The sequence below is a fragment of the Anopheles merus genome, chromosome 2L (assembly GCF_017562075.2).
Source record: "Anopheles merus strain MAF chromosome 2L, AmerM5.1, whole genome shotgun sequence".
Classification (NCBI taxonomy): Eukaryota; Metazoa; Arthropoda; class Insecta; order Diptera; family Culicidae; genus Anopheles; species Anopheles merus.
In genome coordinates this window covers 17,397,815-17,419,582 of record NC_054083.1, presented here as the reverse complement: position 1 = coordinate 17,419,582, position 21,768 = coordinate 17,397,815, and the positions used below count along the sequence as shown (strand labels likewise).

At 39.9% G+C, this 21,768-nt stretch overlaps 1 protein-coding gene across 10 annotated transcripts in view; it reads left to right on the top strand.

Annotated features, from left to right (window-relative positions):
* Nucleotides 1-3,112: 3,112 nt before the first annotated feature.
* The window catches only part of LOC121594537 (SCY1-like protein 2), a 99,338-nt gene continuing 80,682 nt past the window's right edge, over nt 3,113-21,768 (top strand). For all 10 annotated transcript variants that reach the window (XR_006004991.1, XM_041917910.1, XM_041917913.1 and 7 more), the window contains exons 1-2: nt 3,113-3,199; nt 4,626-5,113. The gene's annotated coding sequence lies outside the window, so the exon portion shown is untranslated. The remainder of the gene's footprint in view (nt 3,200-4,625; nt 5,114-21,768) is intronic.

The following is a 21,768-nucleotide window of genomic DNA, read 5'->3' as shown; positions in this document are numbered from 1 at the left end:
ATTTGAACAAAAATTGTGGATAATAAACATATTTTAGTTTATTTTTAAATATAGGGACAAATTGTATAAATAAAGAAACTTTTTACAGTAAGAAAATGCAAATATTTTGTATAATAAAAAATTGAATCAATAAATAAATTGTACATGAAGTACATAATACATTTTTCAAAATAGCATTATTAATTACTTCAAAATCAAAATCCCATTTTCCACCTTGTTTGACATAAAAACCACAAGTTATTAAAAATTTACAAACAAAACTATAAAAACTGACGAGGAGAGAGTGACAAACATATCTGCTAATCTTGGAATAATACTAAAGCTAATAAAATCACCGCAAACGTTTCGCCTGGAGAAATTGCTGCGAAACAAATTCCGATAACATCCGCAGCCGCTCTATAAAAATGTACATCCATTCTGCCGCCATGAAGATTTAGGCGAAGCGGTACGATTAACCGCGACCTACGATCATAAAGTGACTGGCGTTTTTTTTTCTTCTTTTTTTTAAATGAAACACACCAAAAACGGCTTCTAGAAAATCTGCTTTCACACATAATTGAGCTATCGGGCGCAAAGCTGCGAGAATAATTAATAAATCATCCGTGGATTAATTATGCAAATTTGTTCCGTTACAGGCAAGCTTGTGGTGGCGATGGTGATGTTGTAGGTATTGTGCTTACTCGTTATTATCAGTCGTTAAATGGCTTCCGCTGGCATACATTGGCAAATCAAACGAACTGTACAGTACAATGTAAAATGTTTAATGTGAATCATTAGCATGCCTGATTCGTACTATTACTATATCGATCAGTTTGATGATGGAAATAAAACAATTACTCTTTCTTAATTTAATTAGAAAATTAGATTTTTACTTTAAATAAAAACTGAAAATTTTACTACATTATCATATCTAAAGAAATCAATATGAAGCGTTCGTACTAGATTATCATCGTCACAGTCCTTGATATGAGAAAAATGGAACAACCAACCGTGCAGCGTTCGAACTCTTCCGGTACACTTAACACTCGATGTTCCGCAGAAAATGGACATACGACCGACAAAACAGGGGGACATTGGCTCGCTCTGCATGCCTTGTATTTGTCCGTGAACCAGACGAGTGGGGCGAGCCGACAAGGAGCAACGGGACCAGCACAACACGGCGGCGGAAGCTGTTGCATCTCATGGAAACATATCGCCCAGTCACCATCATGTTGAGCAACGTTCACCTATTTTTCCTTACGCTCACACACTGCGCTGGGTCACCATCGTCGACAACCGCTGCTGCGTTGACCCAGTTTGTCGAAAAAAAAAGAAAGGTCCCGCTTCGTTGCGCTGACCTTTATTTCCCCTGGACGAGAGCCGCCGATTCCAAAACACCCGGCTGCACAGGCCCAGATGACCTCGCATCGGTCGTCTACCATCGGTAGCTACCGCTGGCCTGCCGAAAACATTCTAGGAATCCCGCACACGACGTAGCAAAAAGGGGTACACAAATTTAATAGAACACACGGGAATAAAAGCTGCCCTGCTTTGCAAATAGTACAAACAAAACGGCCAAAAAAGCTCACAAAAATACGACGCTGGTGGGTTTTCCGCCGTTCCGATGTGTACGACGTGCAAATTGCGCGTCCTGGACGCACATCGGTAGCTCATGGTAGCTTTGTTTTGATTAACAGGTAGTCGGTATCGGTCTGGAAGGGTGAATAAACTTCGACCCGACTGGAAACCGATGCGTCTTCTGCTGGCGCTCGACCCGAACCATGGCACATGCGCGATGGAATGCTTCGTGCCGGGGCTGGGAAAGGTTCATGCTGCTAGCATCATCAACAGTTTGCAGCGTTTTGGAAGCGTCAGTCAACAAGTAGTTTGCAATGGAAATGTCTTGCTTGGCAGGATGAAGCTATCACGTTATCCGTGGCCGAATCTCAATACACTGTAGAGCTAACGGATAGCAACTGCAAGTTCGACTAGTGCTGTAAAGAAAATATGTCGAAATTCATGTTTTATCCGAATTGGTTTTGGATAGTAGATCAATGTTTTACATGTCAGCTTGGCACATTGCTGACGTTAAGAGTTTGATGAATTATTTTTGTTTGTTTGTTGGTAGTTTTAAAGATTGAAGGACTAGTAATAGATTGAAATTTAGTAACGTTTACTATAGAGGTGTGCCCCAAGAACCAGAACCGTACGATTCATTCAGTTCATTTTAAACATCGCACGACCTACGTTTGTCTAATCAACGTTCATCGGCTCTTTCATGTACGGAGTTGTTCAAAAAAAGAATCTCCTACCCGTCGAAATAAAAGACGTCCTAGTACGCCAGGTCGTTCATTTCCTTCAATACAAATATGAACGTGAACCGTAATACTAGCACGTTCATGAAAGGAACGTCCTATCCCTCGTTATAAAGATCATTATGGTCTAGCTTGACTTGACAAATTATTAATTTTCGAGATGTAATACACTAATAATATTCTTCTTGGAAAATGAAACAATTTACCATATTTCCTTCAACTGTAATGAACGAATGAATCGCGAATCACGTTCAATTCATCTTAGTGAAAGAACTAGTACGTTCACGTTCATCAAAATGAACCGAATAGCCCAAGTCTAGTCTACAATACAAGTTTTTATGACTTTTCTCTTAAATTATCGCCTTTGTTTTTGTACTCATTGAAATTGTTTATCTCTTTTAATGTTTTCATCTTCACTTTTTACTGCGTTTTATTCGATACCGTTGGCAATTTGAAGCAAATCCATAAATAGCTTTATCATTTACGAAGATGTTTATTTAGTTCTGTTTTTCGGTCTTGATTTCCTCACCTTTAAGGCGTATTCTCCATCACTTCACCGCTACGTATCGTCCTTCTGTTCAGCCCAATCTCGCCGGGAAACTGAAAAACTGTTGCACGAATGAACACAATCCCCCCCACCATTAGCTCACACACATCGAGAAAGAACCCCGAAACCGGGCGATCCCTCCCGGCAATAAGGGGAAGGATCTAACGCAATGGCTCCATCGTCGAGGCAGTGCAACGAGAGCACTGCTTCCCCAGGTTCGGGAGAGCGAACGTTTAATCCTCGTGCAACGAGATCGCAACCGTTCGCACGGAGCGTTCAGTTTTGATAAAGACATCGAACCGTGCGGTGCTCAGCTCGTTCGAAAAGGATCGGAACATAGCGCTGTGTGTTCCACTGTGTAAGTGTGGCTGTGCTTAAGGGTATGAGGGAGCCAAATTTTTTTTGCTCACCTGGTGGGCATGTATGAAGGGAGTGAAGTGTAGCAAAAAAAAAAATGGATAAAACGGAGCAATTGGAAATAACTTATTAGGGAAGAGAGCATGCATAAGAGGAGTGAAATGTAAATGCATTAAAGTTAAAGTGATTCCAAGTGGTGTGTAGCGGGGCGGGAAGGTGCAAAAGGTTTCAATGGTTCCAGCAGAGCGAAGCGCAGTGTGCTTTAAGAGTGATTAATAACGAATGCTCACGGGAGTGATATTAGAAGATAGACGACCCATGGCATTCAATCTCGATGGGGCAGGACATTTTCCATCGTTCGGAATTTTTCCCACCCCTTCGCGTCCCGCTTGCTGGAGGATAAGCAGCTTCGAAACAATTCATCGCAAAATCTTTCTGCCGAAATACACATTTTCACGGAACCGGGGCTTGGACGAAATAAGGAAATAAAAACAAAAAATACATGAGGGCAAAGTCAAATACCTGTGTCACCGAGTTTGATGAAGAATAAAAGGACCTTCCAAAATCATGTTATCGATTTTAGCGGTGCTAACGGTGCGCCAGAGGTGAAAATTCTTCCCTTATCATTTTCCTCTCATTGCGCTAGAAACAGTGCACGAGAGCGGAGGCAAGATGAAAAACAAAGTTGAAACCATCATTCATCATTAATCAGCACAATTGTTTGACCATTTTGTGTCACACCTGGTCCTGGTTCGTCCTCCTGGTCACCGTTTCTGGTGCGAGTGCGGTGAATGGTCGAACCATGACAAAAAAGACGGAAAGCAAAAGACGCGACCAAGGCAACATTTTCTCGTGAAGGCTTAGTGATTGGTTCCTCGTTCCCTATTCCTTCGTTCTTGGAATCGATCATAGCACTTTTTGGTCGAATTCCTGGCCCCACTTACCACGTTCGATGGAAAACTGCAGGTGGTCCCGGGTTTGAACAACCGCTTGTCGCATGCAGCCAGTGAAGCGACAGATGATTTCTCTCTCTCTCTCTCTCTCTCTCTCTCTCTCTCTCTCATTTTATTTTCACTTTTTCCCACCGTTTGCCAATACCATCGAAACCGCTTGCCATTAAACATTAATTCCAAAAAAACATGTGTGTGTGTGTATCTGTGTTGTTACAAGGTACTGCGTACAGAAAGTATCTTTTTTTATAAATTTTCAGTTAATTAAGCCACAAAAAATAAACGCACTGGAAACGAAGCACAAAAACCAACCACAACAACAAAAAAAGACACCAGAAAACCTTTTGCTCTTCTGCGATCATCCTTTCATCGTCGCCTGCTATGTGCTGCCGAGCGCCGCATCCAAGTGACAACCATTAAAATTGGATGATAATTAGCTAATTATCGTTTTTTTCCTCTTCCCGCCGTGTCTCGCAGTCGTCGTCTTGCGGTTTCACGCTGCGAGTAAGTGAGTGAGAGTGTATACGTGGGTATGCGCGAGTGTGTGTGTATCTGAGAGGGTATCAGTGTGGTTTTACGTCGGTGATTTGTGGTTTCTATAGAGCTTTGCCCTCCGCCGTTACGCACGACTCTAAACAACGCCGGACGGTGTAAGTTTTATCCGCGCTCGCGCTCGTTTTTTCACCTTCGAAAGGCTGTGCAGCAGTGTTGCGGTGCGACGAACGCGTATCCTGCCCAGAGAGAAAAGCAAGGAGAGGAGGGGATCGGATTCTGCTGCCTGTGCCGCAAGCATTCCAGAATAGTTTCCGAATACTTCCGCGCAACATCAAAGCGCAGAACTTCGGATGCGGATCGAATCGTCCTCGGAGCCGTACAAAAACGGAATGGGAAAAGTTAATTACGTACTGTAATTAATTTCACACCGGGAAGGCCAGCACTGGTAGTGAGCGCACATTTAAAAAAAGGTAACATGAAATTTCAGTGCTTAAGGTTGAAATGTCGTACTAGTTGAGAGGAAGTTTTCTTTTCTTCTATTCAATATGACAGAAAATTGCACCACAGTTGTGTTGCGCTTCGATGCTTTCGTATCATTTTGCAGATTAATTTCGGCTCAAATAAATCTTGTGCAACGATGTTTCTGCTTCGAGTGATAATCTCGTTTTTGTTTAACCATCTACCGCGTCCCACTTACCAATGTCAGCAAACATCGATTTTCATACTTTTAAGCTAAGCGGAAGTGAAACTTTCCGCGATTCATCCGGTGTGCCTTAATGTTGATAAAACATCCGGTTTCTCTCTGTCTCTCTCTCACAAACACACACACCGTTAGTGAGGGAAAACGATGCGGAAAAGTGTGCTTCCGAAACAGTACAGTTCATTTTCTTCCCTTTCCCTGGCTAGCCTTTCTTACCCATTCATCTCCGCCACTCAGGTGCAGGTGAGAACGCCAACGCCATCCTTACCAACCTCCTTCACCCTGATTCCCTGATGAACTTGTGCCCTTTTTTCCTCCCCACTCCCGGCGTAGCGGTGCCACAGACAATGGTTGGGTGGAATTATGAAATTTTAATTAAATTTTAATGAAACAACCATGCCCACCCCGTTTTTATTCCCTCCAAACGCACCCAAACACACACCCGTCCCCTTTCTGCAAAGGGGAAGTAGTTGGCCAAATGTAGTAGTCGTGGTGGGTTTTGTGGTTCGCTGTACAAACATTACGCCCTTCGTTCCTATGTCTTGGTCCACCTCTCTTTCACTCTCTTTGATTACTCTAGCGTCGGGGCGCTGTGACGCAGTGCGTTTGCTATTGGAGTTTGGGCTGTCTTGGATTTGATGGACGGTAATAAAAACGCGCGATGGTCGTACCAAGCGCTTGCACGGACAGTGCGCATCGCTAATGGGTGGATTAGTGAATGGACGAGGGCATCCCCAGCGCTCCGGTTTGTTGACTTTTCGTTAAGTTTTACTGAGACGTGCAGTATTGAAGGGAGCTGACGTTTTTACTAAACGTTAATTTAGATTGATTTCAACATCGGTTGAGACAGGATGCAAACGGAGCAAAAGCGCTTTAATATCTTCCAATTTGATTTAATTTATTTTGTAAGTCAAATTTTCTCATTACTTCATTTAACTTATGATGATTCATAACCCTTTAGTGGGTTTGTAGTCTATAATGACAACGAAGAGATTGGGAAAAGCGGGGCATGGAAAATGGGCATTTTAAGCCGTTTACTGAATATTTCTTAGAGTTTTCCACGAAACACAAATATTCTTACATTTACACTATTATATGTCTGCACCATTTATGTGTGGATTAAAATTGCAACATTATCAGAAAATAACGTAAACATATGAAAAAATACTTAATAAAAGATAATGTTTTACGAGATGCTATTGCTCCGCGTGTCAAAGGAGCAAAATAGGCATAGCCCTGAGCCAAAATGGACATGTGTAAACAACACGTGAATCGTCAAAACACTGTGGTAATATAGGCCACAACAACAGTGCTTAGGTGATATTTAAAACTTTTGCGCAAGTTTCGTAAAATGTATTCTCGTCCTATCTTTTGCTTTGCTGTTCACGTCCTTCAAATTTTCAAAAATATGATATTAAAATTTAAACACTATTTGCACGTTTCTATCGACGAAATCCAATCTTTTGTAGCTGTGACTGAACTTTTGAATTATTTTGTGGACAAATACAACACCATAGTTTCAGCGAGTGCTATATGTCAAATATTTTGCATATTTGACTGCATGTTTTTGCCCCACACGAAATATTTTTATGTTTTATTGTTATATTAATAGAAATATGCATTCAATTGCCTTGCTTTCTTCAGGCAAATTGTACAGAAATGCCATTGTTTTAAATTATACCATGTAAAAATTTTTATTAACATTTAATAAAAAAATATTTTTTTATTAAATGTTAAAATTAATTTGAGCCGGTCTGGTGGTACAGTCGTTAACTTGTACGACGTAACAACATGCCCGTCATGGGTTCAAGTCCATAATAGACCGTGCTCCCATACGCAGAACTGACTATCCTGCTATGGTAACAATAAGTCACTGAAAGCCAAGCTCACTTTACTAGTGGGTACTGGCAGGCCTTGACCGACAGCGGTTGTTGCGCCAAAGAAAAAAAAAAATTACCACGCATCCATATGACATTGATTATAGCTTATTTTCGAAGTGGTAAACATTGCATCAATATGCTACGAAATCCTATTCTGGTTATTTCTTAATTACAGGTTATAAAACTTTCATGGTGTTCATAAAACAATCCATTTAATACATTGTGAGCATTGAAGTGTATTCTTGATGTGAAATAATTCTTAAATAAAGGATGACTATTTCACCCCGCATGCTCGTTTTGTCCCGTTTACCCCTACCCTTATGATGAGATTAAATATCGATAAAGAGAAATGAATGAATTTTACCAGCACTAGATTCAAAAATTATTTTAAATTTGACACATTTTTAAACATTTATTTAAAAACTTTAAAGTTTTATTAGGCACTGTTATTAATTTTAGGTTCATCCGATGGTTGATCAATTTTGTAATATTTTTTACGTATGGTATTCTTCTTAGGTACGTGTAACTATCGACCTAGAAGGGCTAATCCATCCCAATGTAGTTGGTCATGCGTCAATACAAGCTCTCATCCTTGAAAAAAAATATAGTAAAAAATACCTGTAAGCCTGTGTCGATTCACATTAGTCGGATAGACCTGTCACAGTTTGGTCTAATACCTTACATTTTTTCAACATAAGGCTGACCTACCTAAAAATAATCATTCTATTGCAAGCACTGAAGCTTAAAGTTCAATCAATACACCTGTTGATTTTGCTGCATGCAACAAATCTATTTGTAATTTCATTGCCCCCTTCCTCTCAACTCACTTGGTTCGTTTAGGAAGTAATGATATAAATAATAAACAACAAGCACTAATGATCTATCATTATTAATTACTTTTGAAAAAGGTTTCGCTTAGAAAAGCAATAGAGAGGTTGTATACATTTTTTATTAAAAATATTTTTAATCAATAACAAGATTTAAAAGTAAGATGGAGTAAAAATAGTAGTGAAAATATAAAATTTATTTTAACTATCATAAATCGGGAAAACTGCAATCTTTTGAATAACATGGCCTTACATTGTCAAACCATAAAAGTGCCTTCACGAGAGGATGATTTCTCAAATATTTGAATACGTTGTTCAGCTGAAATCAACCAATGCATTGCTTTACTAAACTTGTCCAAAACTATTGCAATAAATAATCGCAACAACAAAGTTAAGCTAACTAAACAGATATTTCATGTCGGTAGGTAATACGCGTTAAAGCCTCAACTAATGGCTCCCAGGAGTCGGTGTGTGCGGTGTGCGTGTGTGAAGCTGTATCGCTTCCGAATATTGTGAAACTTTCTCCAGAATAGTGCCTTTCCCCGGTCCCGGTCCCGGTGGTGATGGCTGCTCGAGCTATACTGTAAAGCCCTTACAGTGTGCAAACTGCTAGACTGCCCCATGGCCTGAGCAAATTTATCTATCGGCCACAAAACCGTACAGCTCGCAGGGATGAGAGTTAAGTTTCACTGTTTGACTTTGTACTTCCGGATGCTGCTTTAGAAAATGAGGCAAATGGAATGGGAAGAAAGAATGATTGAAAGATCAAAAAGTGAAACTTTCAAACCCTGCTACTTGAACGCATAGGGAAAGTACATCCATCCGGAGGCACAGTAATTGCAATAATCCTTACAGATAATTTGACGTCTGACAGTAGTAGTGGTTCGACGTGGTTAAAATAAGCTGTTCATTATCACAAACGTACCTGTAAGCAACGGGTTTTAAAAAGCTGCACACATTACTTCAGAGCATCGTCCAACCCGGAAAGCCGGAAATAAACATAATCCCAACTAAAACGCAATCATTTTCTGCGTCGTTGGTTGTTGGCTTTTGCACCGTCGAACAAGCGTCTCGGGACAAACCGTGTCAGTGTAGCCGATCGGCAGGAATCTTTCTATTTCGAGCGACGGTTTACGGTAGCATGTACGCTTCTAAGCCACCGCCAGCGTCGCTCACAACTGTCGCCCACAAACCCCGTTATCCCCCTTAAGCCTCCCCGGTGGTGATGGTCGGTGAAGGCCGTTTGGTGCTCGCACGTCGACAGACTGATTCGCTAAAAATCCCCCAATTTGATTAGTGATAGCAGCATCCTTCACCGGTGCGTCCACAACGAACCGGTGCGCCACCGAAAGCGAACGATTTCCCGGGTTCCCCAATGTCCGTTTCCGGGAGCAGGGAAGAGCAACAACAACAACAAAACAGACGAGGATTTATTTTTATCTCGCCTTTCTTGGCACTAAGAAACGCACGTACGCTCAAAGGTGGGCCGGGAACTCCATCCTCGTAAGGATCCTCCCCTTCCCTAGCTCCCTTTCGTCTTTCGTGTGAAGCGCTCGGAAACGCGTCGGCTCTGGTCTGGTTTAAGCTCCACCGGAGTCGAGTGCAACCCGTGTCGCACAGCAAAGCCCTACGGATTGTTCGAGACGGCCCCGGGATTGACGATTTCCGTGCTGCCATTGTCGGCGGGATGGCGCTTCCGGTAGGAAGAAAGGGAGCAGAAGAAAATAAAACTGTCCTGGGTACCGAGCGACCGGGTACGCTTTTACCGACCGTTGCTCCATCGAAGCGGCCATCAAAGCGAGGAAATCCTTTAAGCATTCAGTTTACTCTCTTCCTGTCCCTTTTCCTTTTTTCTCTGTGCCCACTAGTTGCTTCGCTCTGGGCTGAAGTCAACGTCCATCGATTGGAAATTGGAAGGAATTGTGCGCGCAAATGAAATGGCTAGTGATTTTTTTTTATGTACAAAAAAACATTAACTAAATGAATTGAAGTTGTAGAGTTAATACCAATTTAATTGATAAACAGACAAGACCCTGCTCAGCATTGCTTTGCGTACAATGTGTTCTATAGTGAACAAAAACAGAATGCAGAACGATGTAAGCACAATCTAATAAAACATTCATTGAATGGTCCACTTTCATCTACTTACAAATTGGATGTGTGTATTGATAATAAAAAATATTGTGTTGGTAAAAAATTAACGAGTTCACGGTGCAATGAAAAGCTTCTAGTTGCAGTATGTCTCCCTTTCGCAGACGCTTTTGTATCCCTTTCTTTTGTTCAACAAATCCGACGAAGCTCACTACTCCCGTTTTGTCCCGATATGTGCACGAAAGGGTGAAAAAAAGAGCGTTACGAGGAAGTGAAACCATTGTAATAGTAAGAGCAAAGCAAAACAAAAAGAGAAAGAACCCCTTTTCGTACCCTGGAGGATTGAGCAACTTGACAGTAATTAATGGGAAACCATCGAAAGGATGAATGAATATGGACGTAAAAGTAATGCAAAATGGAAAACCGTTTATTTTGCGCGTCCCACTGTGGATATTTTTTTTCAGCATTCAAATGGCGTTTTTTGTGTGTTTTTGGTTTGTTTTTTATCTGTTCTGGATGGTTATCCTCGATAGAGAATACAGGTGACATGATGTAATTTAGAGAATGTTGCTCACCTCGCGTGCTTACTGTGCACAGTGTGCAGGACAGAAGTAAAGGTTTGTCCAGGACATGGTTTATAGTCTGCTTTTGGTGGATACGCTTTCGGTCTCTCTAATGTGGGTATTCATTATTTAGCTGGAAGAACCTAGGTGCGTTTGAATGGACTTTTTTTTTAATTATTTTTCAGGTATGCATGGTGTCATGGGTTTAAGCCCCGAATGGATCGTATTCCCATACGCAGGACTGACTATCCTGCTATGTGTAATCAGAAAGCCAAGCCCACTAGTGATACTGGCATGCCTTGACCGACAACGGTTATTGTGCCAAAGAAGAAGAAGTAGATGCATGGTGCTTAAGATTTAAAAATAAACAGAGCATGCAATAATTATGAGGTTTAAGTACTTCGCTAGAGGTAAAATACTAATATTTTCATTTAAACTCGCGTCGCTTAAAATTAACAAAATAATATTGACATGGACACTTATATTTTATATTTTCTGAGTAGCTTACTTCAAAAATATTTAAAAGTAATCAAGTTATTAAACATTTTATGAGCTCTACAAATTCAATTCTATTGATCCGTTTATGGCGAAATGAGTCATAGTAACATAATACTGTTATTAAACCTATAATGGTTCATATAGGCCGCATTACTTATAGCTTTGAAGTAAAATCAACAAAATTTGTTTTTAAATAATAATCATAATAACTCAACTAACCCTCAGAACGTTTCATAAAGCTTGTGTTTAAAACATGGCTTGAATTTCACTACTTCAATTATTGGATGAATTTTAGCAACATTATTGAAGATAGTTTCTGGATAGAGGAAAATACATCCAGATTCTTCAAACATTCTTCAGACTACATTTACTATTTATTCATGTAGATTTTATCCCTAGAAAGAAAATATGAACGAAATATAAAGAAATATTATCTTCCAATCGTATATCACAATAACATGGTGAATTGATAATCATTTGAATTCATCAAAAATTTGCTGAACGATAGCATACGGGGTTCTCGATTCATACTATGATAAACCTTACAGCGTGCATGTCCTGTTGATCATTAGTTTAGTACCATCCAAGGGACCATTTGACACATTTGTTAAATATAGAATCAAAATGCTCTATACATACAGTGGCGGCCACCTAAAGTCGTACACTTCATATTTTTATCTGACTTTGCGGCTCCATGGACAGTTCTCTAGACCACTTATCGGAAAACTTTTTCCACACGTCTTTGAGAACACTCTTTAGCTATGTTCAAAAATCAAACCAATAACTTTAAAAATCTCGGAACACCATTCATAAATGTTAGTATGAATGTTTGTATGTATGTGAGTATGTGTAAGGTTGAAATTTGTGCGATCCTCTGAAAGTCGGACTGTTTTCATTTCATAGCAATCACGTAGCATGTCAATATTGCCCAATATGGTTCTTAAATAATTTGTTATCTGTTATTAAAGGTCCATCAACTAGTGTGTGTGGTTATCTGCGTGTTACATAACCTAGGCCAAGCGCTCTACGGTCAGAATCAGCCAAATACCATTGGTGCAAGGCTCAAACAAAAGTAGTATAGTAATTTGGAAGAGAGTTTGTGTTTTTCCTAATTTTAGAGTTACTTAAACTTTTAGAAGGAACATACATGAAAGAGTAGTGGAAATTTACTGCCTTATCTGCCATTAAATTGCCACCTAATTGCCGCAATGCCGTTGTTCATTCTTTAGATAGAATAACTACTGCTTCGAATTGGTTGAACATGTTTGTTCCTGCTTTAGGTGAATATGAGGTGTCCGAATTTAGGTGGCCGCCACTGTATGCGAAATAGTCAGTAATCAATAATCAAATAAATACAAAATAAGACAAATAATGTTAAAATAATAATACAAATAAAATATCATATTTGCAGAATGCAATAAACGCAATTATCTCAATCTTTATAATCTTCCTGCATAGCGTGGTAAGGTACTTAAAGACTATTAGTAATCTTGGTTTGATTGAGCTACACGAAACGCGAACCGATTAGCATTAGATAGCACCATAAAAAGAAGCACAGGAAAAAATACACGACTATCACTTAAAAAATATACACGGAAAACAGACATTTAATTTTGCCCGAGCATTGTTATAAATCGTTTTGGCAAGAAATTATCGGCGCATTGGTTTCGTTTTCCCGCACCAAGGTGAAACATCCTTTTTCTGAACTACCCAAATAACATCATGAAAATAGCTTGATTGCAGGAGATTTCCTCCATGCACTGTAATGCTGATTTCTTTTACCAGTAAACCCTACACTGTTTAACAGTCATTACATGTACATTAATCTATCCATGTTAATGGTGACAAGTACATAGATCGCGCAATAAATCACACACCCGACAGCCTTGGCACATCATGACACTGGTTGCACTGGTTGACTTTGTTATCGCTGCTTTCTAGATTACCCTTTCCCCCCTGGTCCCCTGGCGCTGTATGCCATGGGCAATTTCTTCCTCTCACACTCTAAGACTGCTAATTCACGGAGAAACATTTTGTTAATTGACAGCGACAAACAGTGTGTCAAACGGTACGACCATCGCCTTATCGTCACCGACCATATGAAGCAAAAAGCTTGGAAGTGAACGGAATGGAAGGAAACAAACATTATGAATGAATGAAACCATGCAACACCTTTTAATAGTAGTTTGTAGTGGCCATTGCCTTTGCCATGGAAAGGTCGGGGTAAAACTTACCCAAATGTTATCCGTTCGCAGCAGCTGGCACCCCAAAAATTAGTCGCATTCGGGCTGGGGAAGTAAACTCGCTCTATCCCACGCAACACACCAATCAAGACCTAATAGTCACAATAAACGTGAATATAATCACGTTTGTTTTACTTTACGACAAAAACGGCCGAAGCAAACGAACCATAGTGACGACCTTTTCCGGGTGCTCTGGCCTTTTTCCCGCTGCTGGTGTTGTTGTTGTTGCCCATATCCATAGTACTACTGCCCTATACCAACAGCCGCTTTGCAGTGGAATCACGCTGAAAAAGACATTGTGATATCCGGTGCGGTGGAAACAACGAAAAGCCGGCGGTCAAGCAAATAAAACCGAACTCAATTAAGTGAACATTATGGGCTGTTTTGCTTTGAACGAGTGCTGAGGACACGGTTACGACGTGTGGGGAAAGGCAAAACGACCAGGACTAGGAAGACATCGGCGATGGGTTTGTCCGGTGTTGCGAAAGGTTCTGCTGGTCCGTACCGCATTCGGCGGGAAGAGATGAACGAGAACGCATGTTGAAAACCCACCAAGAAACATGTGAGCGGTACAATGTAGTACACACCGGTTGATAATTAATTTTTACATCGGCTTTATTTAGCTCGTTCGAACGTGAATGAATTTGTTTTTCGACTCATCCGGTTGTAACGTTGGGTTTGACGACAAAAACAGCTGGATATAGTATCTGAAAAATTAACGAACATCACGCAGATGAACAATGCTCTATTAGTCAGTATGGTGGAGCTTGAATATGTATATTTAGAAATTCAATACATTTTTGGCATTTTTGGTCAATCCTTGCTACGGGGAGACGGTCCAATCTAGGCTTAAACCCATAACGGGCATGTTATTGTGTCGTTCGAGTTGACGACTGTACCACGGGACCACCTTAAAATAAATAAAAACACCACCTTGTTTTGCCATTTTTCGAGCAGGTACTCGAATCTAATTCTAGCTTTGAGGCTAGAATAATCTAGACTGAAAATTGCAGGCTAGTTTTGTGTGTGGTTTAGTATGGAGTGTTTACATGATTTCAGCCTCTAACTGTCAAACTCAATACAAAAAGCTGACTAGAATCGTGAAGGGAACTAGAATGCCTCAATATTAGAATTGTCTGCACGAATCGTATCTAATAAACGAGAAATACACTAAAATACTTGACATATTTAACATATTTTACTATTTTTAGCTTAAAATATTTAATCAAAACTAACGAGTTATCAAACGTATTTTTGACGAAAAAACATGAAACTCGACAAACGCGGATATTCGAGTTACGCAAAAACCGAGTATCTCGAAAACATTCTGTATAAAAGTTTATGCTACGTTATAACAATTTCAATTACCACAAAGACACCTTATTTATAAAATCACGCTGTACAAAAAACTGTGAAAGGATCGGGACAATGATAATAAGAAATTCTACCGCTAACTCAAAAAAAGTCCTGAGAAGGACAAAAGTATGATGAGTATATTTTTATTGTTATGCCAGTTTTGTAAGCTAACATAAATGCGCAAGTAATAAAGGCGCATTCAAAAACACTGCAAGCAGTTCAATTTTCAATTTTGCCAATTTTGTGCCTAACAAAACACCATTTATAAAAGATGGACTAGCTGTGGCATTTTTAGATGAGTGTTAGCTTTCGAAAAATATTTATGATGTCCTTGGACATGGGTACATAACATAATGGATGAATAAATCTCAGTTTGACTTTCCAATTGTGAGTTGATATCTGTACTCTTCAGAACAAAACATATTGAAGTCATCATAAAATAAAATTGCGTATATTGTGTTCCAAAATGTCATTCTCATTTACTTTAAATAATATAAACTCTTTCTTGTATGATTCATAAAACTGTAACTTTCAAAGCAAAAAAAAGGTCTGATCAGACCATACCTACGTAACTTGTTGTATGACACGTACATTACATCCCAACCTGAGCCCTGCTAGCACGGTGAACAGTGCAATATGTAATTAGCATAGCTACCTGCATACTGCAAAAACAATACTAATCATCCATCCCAGCAAGCTCATATGCCCTACCGGCACCACCCGAAACCTTTGCCATTCGATCGACTTATATTGGTCTCGAACCTCTATCTAAAAGTTTGACTTTACGAACAGAATTTAATACCACAGAACGTATACCTCCTAGCGATGCAGACAGCAGATTGCCTCGTTCCTGCGTGGTGAGGAAAATAATTACCATTTTCATGGAGCTTCCCAATGTGCAGCGTGGTTCATTCCTGTGCCGTGGCGAGCCTATTTTTGGAGCCTCCGAATAGACCCGGTGTCAGGCAGCGTGACCGCGTGGGAGAACCGCGGAACCCGGACTGTGGCAGCTGTGGCTAACCAAAGGCTCGGTTTTGTGAAACGCATGTTTTCGTGCATGTGGGGGTAGGATGTGAGATGGCCGGAGATCTGAAAACCTGCCAGGAAAACACATAAGCCAGTTGGTTGGTGGTGGTTTCATGGACCTAGACTAACGCGTTTTGGCTTTTCTCGTTCGCCATCATGCGTCTATCATGTCTGTGTCAAAAACCAGTCAGCTGCGGTTTCGCTTCCAATACGTGTGTGTGTTTGTGCGACCAGGCCCTGGTACAAAGACGGTGCTATGGTAGGGGCTTATGGAGAGCGTTGCTGCCGCCTGACGTTCGGAGCACATGATTTATTCACCGGCCAATCTCTTAGTCTGCGCGCGGGACTAGCCGTAATGGTGACCGAAGTTATGCCAGAACTGATGGCATCTTACTTGGTGTGTTCATCCACATCTACCGAGCGTGTGAGATTATTTGCGTTTTTTTGTCTGTCAACCGTCTTAAGAGACTCGTCTTAGATGGCAAATTGGTGATGATGTATTTGTTTAAAGAAAATATTCAAGCGAGACAGACAGAAACAGCTAAAAACTGAACAGAAAAAAGCCAAAGGCTTGCATTTCACGGTTTTACGTAAAAGGATATGTTGAAACAAGAGTTGAATCGTTTTGTCAGACAATTCACCTGACAGGAATTTCTAGACAAATTGTCTTGGATTGTGAAAAAAACAACAACTTAGCATAAGGAAATACCAACATGCATGTTTGAAGTCGAGTTTAGCAATGTTCCATTCTAATGCTTTTAAAGCAGCTTATATATCACCATCCTTTTTTCCCCGTGCATTTCTGCTACAGAACATCTACCAAAGGATGGTTTTAGGTGAAGCGAAACAAAATTTGTGACTTATTTTTCCCCTCGAATTGTCGTGTCTAGCGTACTACCTGCTTCTGATAGCCGATCGATAGGAATGGAGTCCTCAATATGATATGTTTCCAAAAAAGCTTCTTATGTTCATATTTATCGTTTCAAATACAGCTGTAAAAAAAATCATCAGGCAAAACAAGCAACACCATCTTGTACACGTGTTTGCTAGTTTTATTTACTTCACGTGATACGCTCCTGCCATAATACGGAGACGGTGTGATCAGTCTTGTACTTTGCGTTTTATTTATAATTATACCCAGTTACATTTTTAATGCAAAACCCGCCCCTAAGCCATAATTATTGAGCTTTCATCAACAAACACTGTTAGCGCTAACGACTGCACACAACCCCAGAGAGATTCTTTTATCTCACCAGCGACTCTCCCTTCACAAAACGGTTGTGCCCTGTCCTGTCCTGCAATCCGGCTCTACCTTCTGGGGCGACCATTAAGTATCAGCAAAAAAGCCCTCGACGCATCGGTGGCCCACTGAATTTTTCATGAGCTCGTCCATCCCCAGCCGGCCACCGGGTCTTGGTTTTTGACTCGTGAAATTTCCCCCTCGTCAGCTGGTGCTGTACCCATAGCCTTTCTGAAAATATCTGAAAAGAAAAAAATAAATACTGGAAAAAAGAACTAGAAACATTCTCTCACCCATCATACCCAATATCATCGCTCAAACAACCGCACCACAATCGGCGATACAAAAGAACGACACATTAAAGCTCAATATTCCCACTAAGCGTGTATGGTTTAATGTTTGGGCAGCATAGCAGATGAAGATAGGCGTTTGCTTCAAAGTGGAAAGCCGCTAACAGGGCGCGCGCTATCGGTATCGGTACACCGTGCTTGCCGTGTCGTGTGGCAAGCGAAACGTAAAATGATCGATCGGCTGATTTGTTTCGGCTGAGTTTGCATGTTTTATGCAAACAAGAGTGAAGGCAGATAGAGAAAAAAGGAGAAACAGCCATACTCTCAGTGTTTCTTCGTTTCGGCGAATTTGATTGCAAAGCTTCGTCGTCGTAGCTTTCATGAAAGGCAAATATGTTTGACAAACAAAAATTCAACGAGTAGAGTAGAGGAGTGTGGAGAGTCAAAACGGCACGTAAAATAAATTTGTACCACCAGAATCGATGATTCCTGTCACAGTACGCTGTTGGCGGGGAGATGTTACGAATGGAGTTGTTATACATATTTAGACATTGTTGAATTATTTAACCACTACTGATCAGTTTGTTTGAACAATGCTCAAACACTCAACTCGTCACTAGATGCGTTTGTACGGTAAAAAAATTATCTTTCCATTGTTTTTATTATAAGGATTACGTATATTTAATTCAATTCAATTGATGTTAAATAAAATGAAACAGTATCTGAAAAAACATCAGCATTTCAAAATGGAAATCAGTCTTCTGTGAATTAATTGTCCAACGAGCTTAAGAACTTGCTGCAAAACCGAACGCAGATGTCTTCCGAAGAAAGTACAGTGTGATAAAACCGTTTCGATCCAATCCCCCAAGGACCGGAACGGTTCGTGCTCAACGCTGTCAACGCTGTGTTCCAACGAAACGCACACTAAAAAGATACTCATTTTAAGCGCTTTCTCTAGCATTTCGTTGTTCGATGGGAAGCAAGACGTTGCTAACGATTGACTTTAGTTTTTTTTTTTTTTTGTGCAACAGCAAAGAAAGCCCAAAACCAGACAGTAAATCCCAGCCATCGATGGAACTGGCTGGTTGCTGAAATAGATTCATAAAATTTTAATAAACGGCTTTAATCTGTTGTTTCTCATCCGTGCCCCGGAGGCGCATTCTGGAGCGCCCATTTGATAAGGCTCTTATCCTCACGCCGACGCAAAGCAACGGTTGTTAAAAAAGTCTGAAAAATCCTTCCAGACCGAGCGTCCTTTTCGGAATGCGGGTGGAAAGTTCCGAGGGGACAAAGTGGATTCGCCTGCCCGTCGAGGAGAAATCAATTTTCACTCGATTGGGTTGGTGCAAAATGTCGATACACAGAGGGCTGGGGGAAAATCCAAAACCTCGTAAAATGAAAGTAAAAACTGAACAGCAACAGACCAACAAAATGCTATCCTTGCGAGTGAACAAAAAATCCTTCCGCTTACGGTGCTGCGTTTGGTTTATGCGCGAAATCTCGCAGCTTGGGAACACCATTTTTTTCATATTTTTCCTGCCACGTTATACCTGTGCAGTGTACGTTTCTTGTACCCTTTTTTGTCTTTCGCTGCCATTTTCCCTTTTGCGCTCTTTCCACGCCTCCCCGAGCTGTCAATTATAGCAGCGAGATGACGACGACGACGACGACGACGACGACGAGGACGAACTTGTTGCTTGGTCAGCGACGGTGGCTAGAATATCTGTATGCGCGTGTGTGTGTTTGCTTGTGTGTATTTCTGTGTGCGCTCCCCGCCAAGGACACGCTGACGCTAATGAAGAAGGATTTGTTTAATCAGTTTATTGATACCGGAGCTAATCCCGGCACCCGACTAATGGCAGGTTATCGCACGGCAATGCGCCGGATAGGGCATGGGACAAAGGAGCAACGTTCGCGCCGGGGACTTTTAATAACAAACCATTAATATCGTTTATCAAACCGCACACGCTGACACGGTGACATGGGGCTAGGTGGTGCTTTTAAAGAGGGCATTAAAGTTTCCCTTTTTTGAATTTTCTTATTTTCAAAACATTGAACGCAACAGAATGGAGATTTGATTGCAAATGGAAATATATAATTTTATATATATTTTACGGGGGAGGGGGGTAATAACTGAGGAGTTATCGAATAAGTCTTGTATCAAACGATAATGATTTTTTTTAACTGTCTTAACCACTAAAAGCAAGCACAATATATATAAAATATGATCGATTTTTTTAATTATTTAATTGACAACCTTTATTTTTAATATTTCATGTGTCTCTTGAAGTGAATTTCTGTTTGCGATGGGTGATAATACTTTTAATATAGTTAAAAATATCATATCAAACTGGACATAACATTTCTTGACAAAATATTTATGCTTCAGCTAAACAATTCATTAATGGGGCCCTTTCCGTTTTAAGTTCGTAGGCTGAAATTTCAGCCTGTCAGCTATTTGCATTGTATGGCAGTTTTCGAGCACCTATCTAAGTGGGTATCGTATACAGGTGGGCTTATCCCAAGAAGTATGAATTTAGAATTTAGATTTTACATGATTTCAGCCTTCAACTGTAAAACTCCATACAAAAAGCTGACTATAATCGTCAAGGGCCCCACCATCAGCTAAAATTCTGAGTCATTTATTAGAATGGCGTGTGGCTTTGTATGAAGTGTTAACATGATTTCAGCCGATTTCATGCTTTAAACTTCATCTGAAAAAAAAAAACTGGCTAGAATTGTAAAACCCCCAATATGTGATATACAATAAGAAATTCCTTCTGCAACTGCAAAAACGCAGTTATTCAATGTTCAGACTTCTGTAGAAAACTCAAACTAGCGGAACTTGGGGCAAGTGTGCCACCTTAAGCATTTCAAGTCATAACTCACTAAAACGTGTTTTTCAAAAGCCGATTTAAATCTCATAACCATTTTACATCTATTTCCTCACTTATAAATGAGTTTCGCTTGAAAAAAGTGCAAACAAAACAGTTTTTGAAGCGTTTCAAAAAGGGTCCAAAAAGACGTTGTTTTTTGGGCTATGGGGCAAGAGTGCCACTCGTATGGGGCAAGACGACCACCTGGTTAAAATAACCGTATTTCTTAGATAATTGGAAATAATTACGTTTGTACCACTAGTGTATGTATTCCTACATGTATTTAGTCACCAATGAACCCTTTTTGACCACCAACTGTACCACAATATGGTTTGTTACTGTTCTGTTTTTCTGGCGTGGAATCCGCTCACAATAGCAAACCATTCCGCAGCACGATACAACAATGTTTACATTTTTGACAGCTCGTGTCTATGAAAGATAGTGGCACACTTGCCCCAAATAGAGATGGCTCTTTTGCCCCAAAAGTTGTAACTTTTTTGAAATGGAATTTTTCAGTGACAAAAAAAAAAGTTTTTTTCAACTAACCCCACAAAAAATTTCACGTTTTCTCAGCTATACGATGGTGTAAATCTTTTCTCGGTTGATTGTTCGCATGATTTTTGAGAGCTTATTTGGTTGGATTAAAAAATTATAATATTCTGCTCAATTTTGAAACTCAATATAAATCAGTTTAAAACAATGGGAAACATCAATTGGTCTATATGAAATTAGGCTCAGAATACCTAGTCATTGGAAAGCAACCAACTGTATACACAATTCATCATTAAACTAAAGTTTTTAAGGAAAAATGGCACTTTTTCCCCGTATGACACACTTGCCCCAAATTCCGCAATTTTTTTTTTTAAATTCACTTATAACGGCTTCGGCCGTATTTTTAACACATTATGTACCGACCAATTTTGTTCTCAGGACATTTGCATCCTGTATTTTTAGCCTTATCCCGGGCATACTCGGTTAGACAACTTAAACTAAGAGACTAAATAATTGCAGCTAGTCATTTTTTTATGTTTACTTCTTTGCTGGGGGTTTAAGCTTTATTCCTTAAGGCATTTAACATTATGTTGTGTGGATTTTCAATTATTCGTAGCTAGTTTGTTTGGTATCATTTAACACGTTGCTCCATTCAAATACAAAGTTACATCTAACTGATTAGTAAAAGTAATTGTATACTAATAAAATGTAAATAAAATGTATTACTTTTCATTAATATTTAAACATTCCGTGTCTATAATCTAAAGATTGAATTTTTATGCATGTGTCACTCAATAAATAACTCATCTGTTCTATGTCACTCTATTTCACTTTCTATTCAACTTCAGTTAATTAATGAAAAAGGTTAATTTATCATTGATGCATAAAGATTCATCAGTAAACACATTAACAATAAAACTCTTTTAGTGCAAACTGCTCACTACAACAAATGATCGCTGAAACTAATGACATTCAATTTTAATGTTGGAGTGCAAAGAGAATCAAAACTTATGCAAGCTTGGAATATTAAACTGGTTTAAACG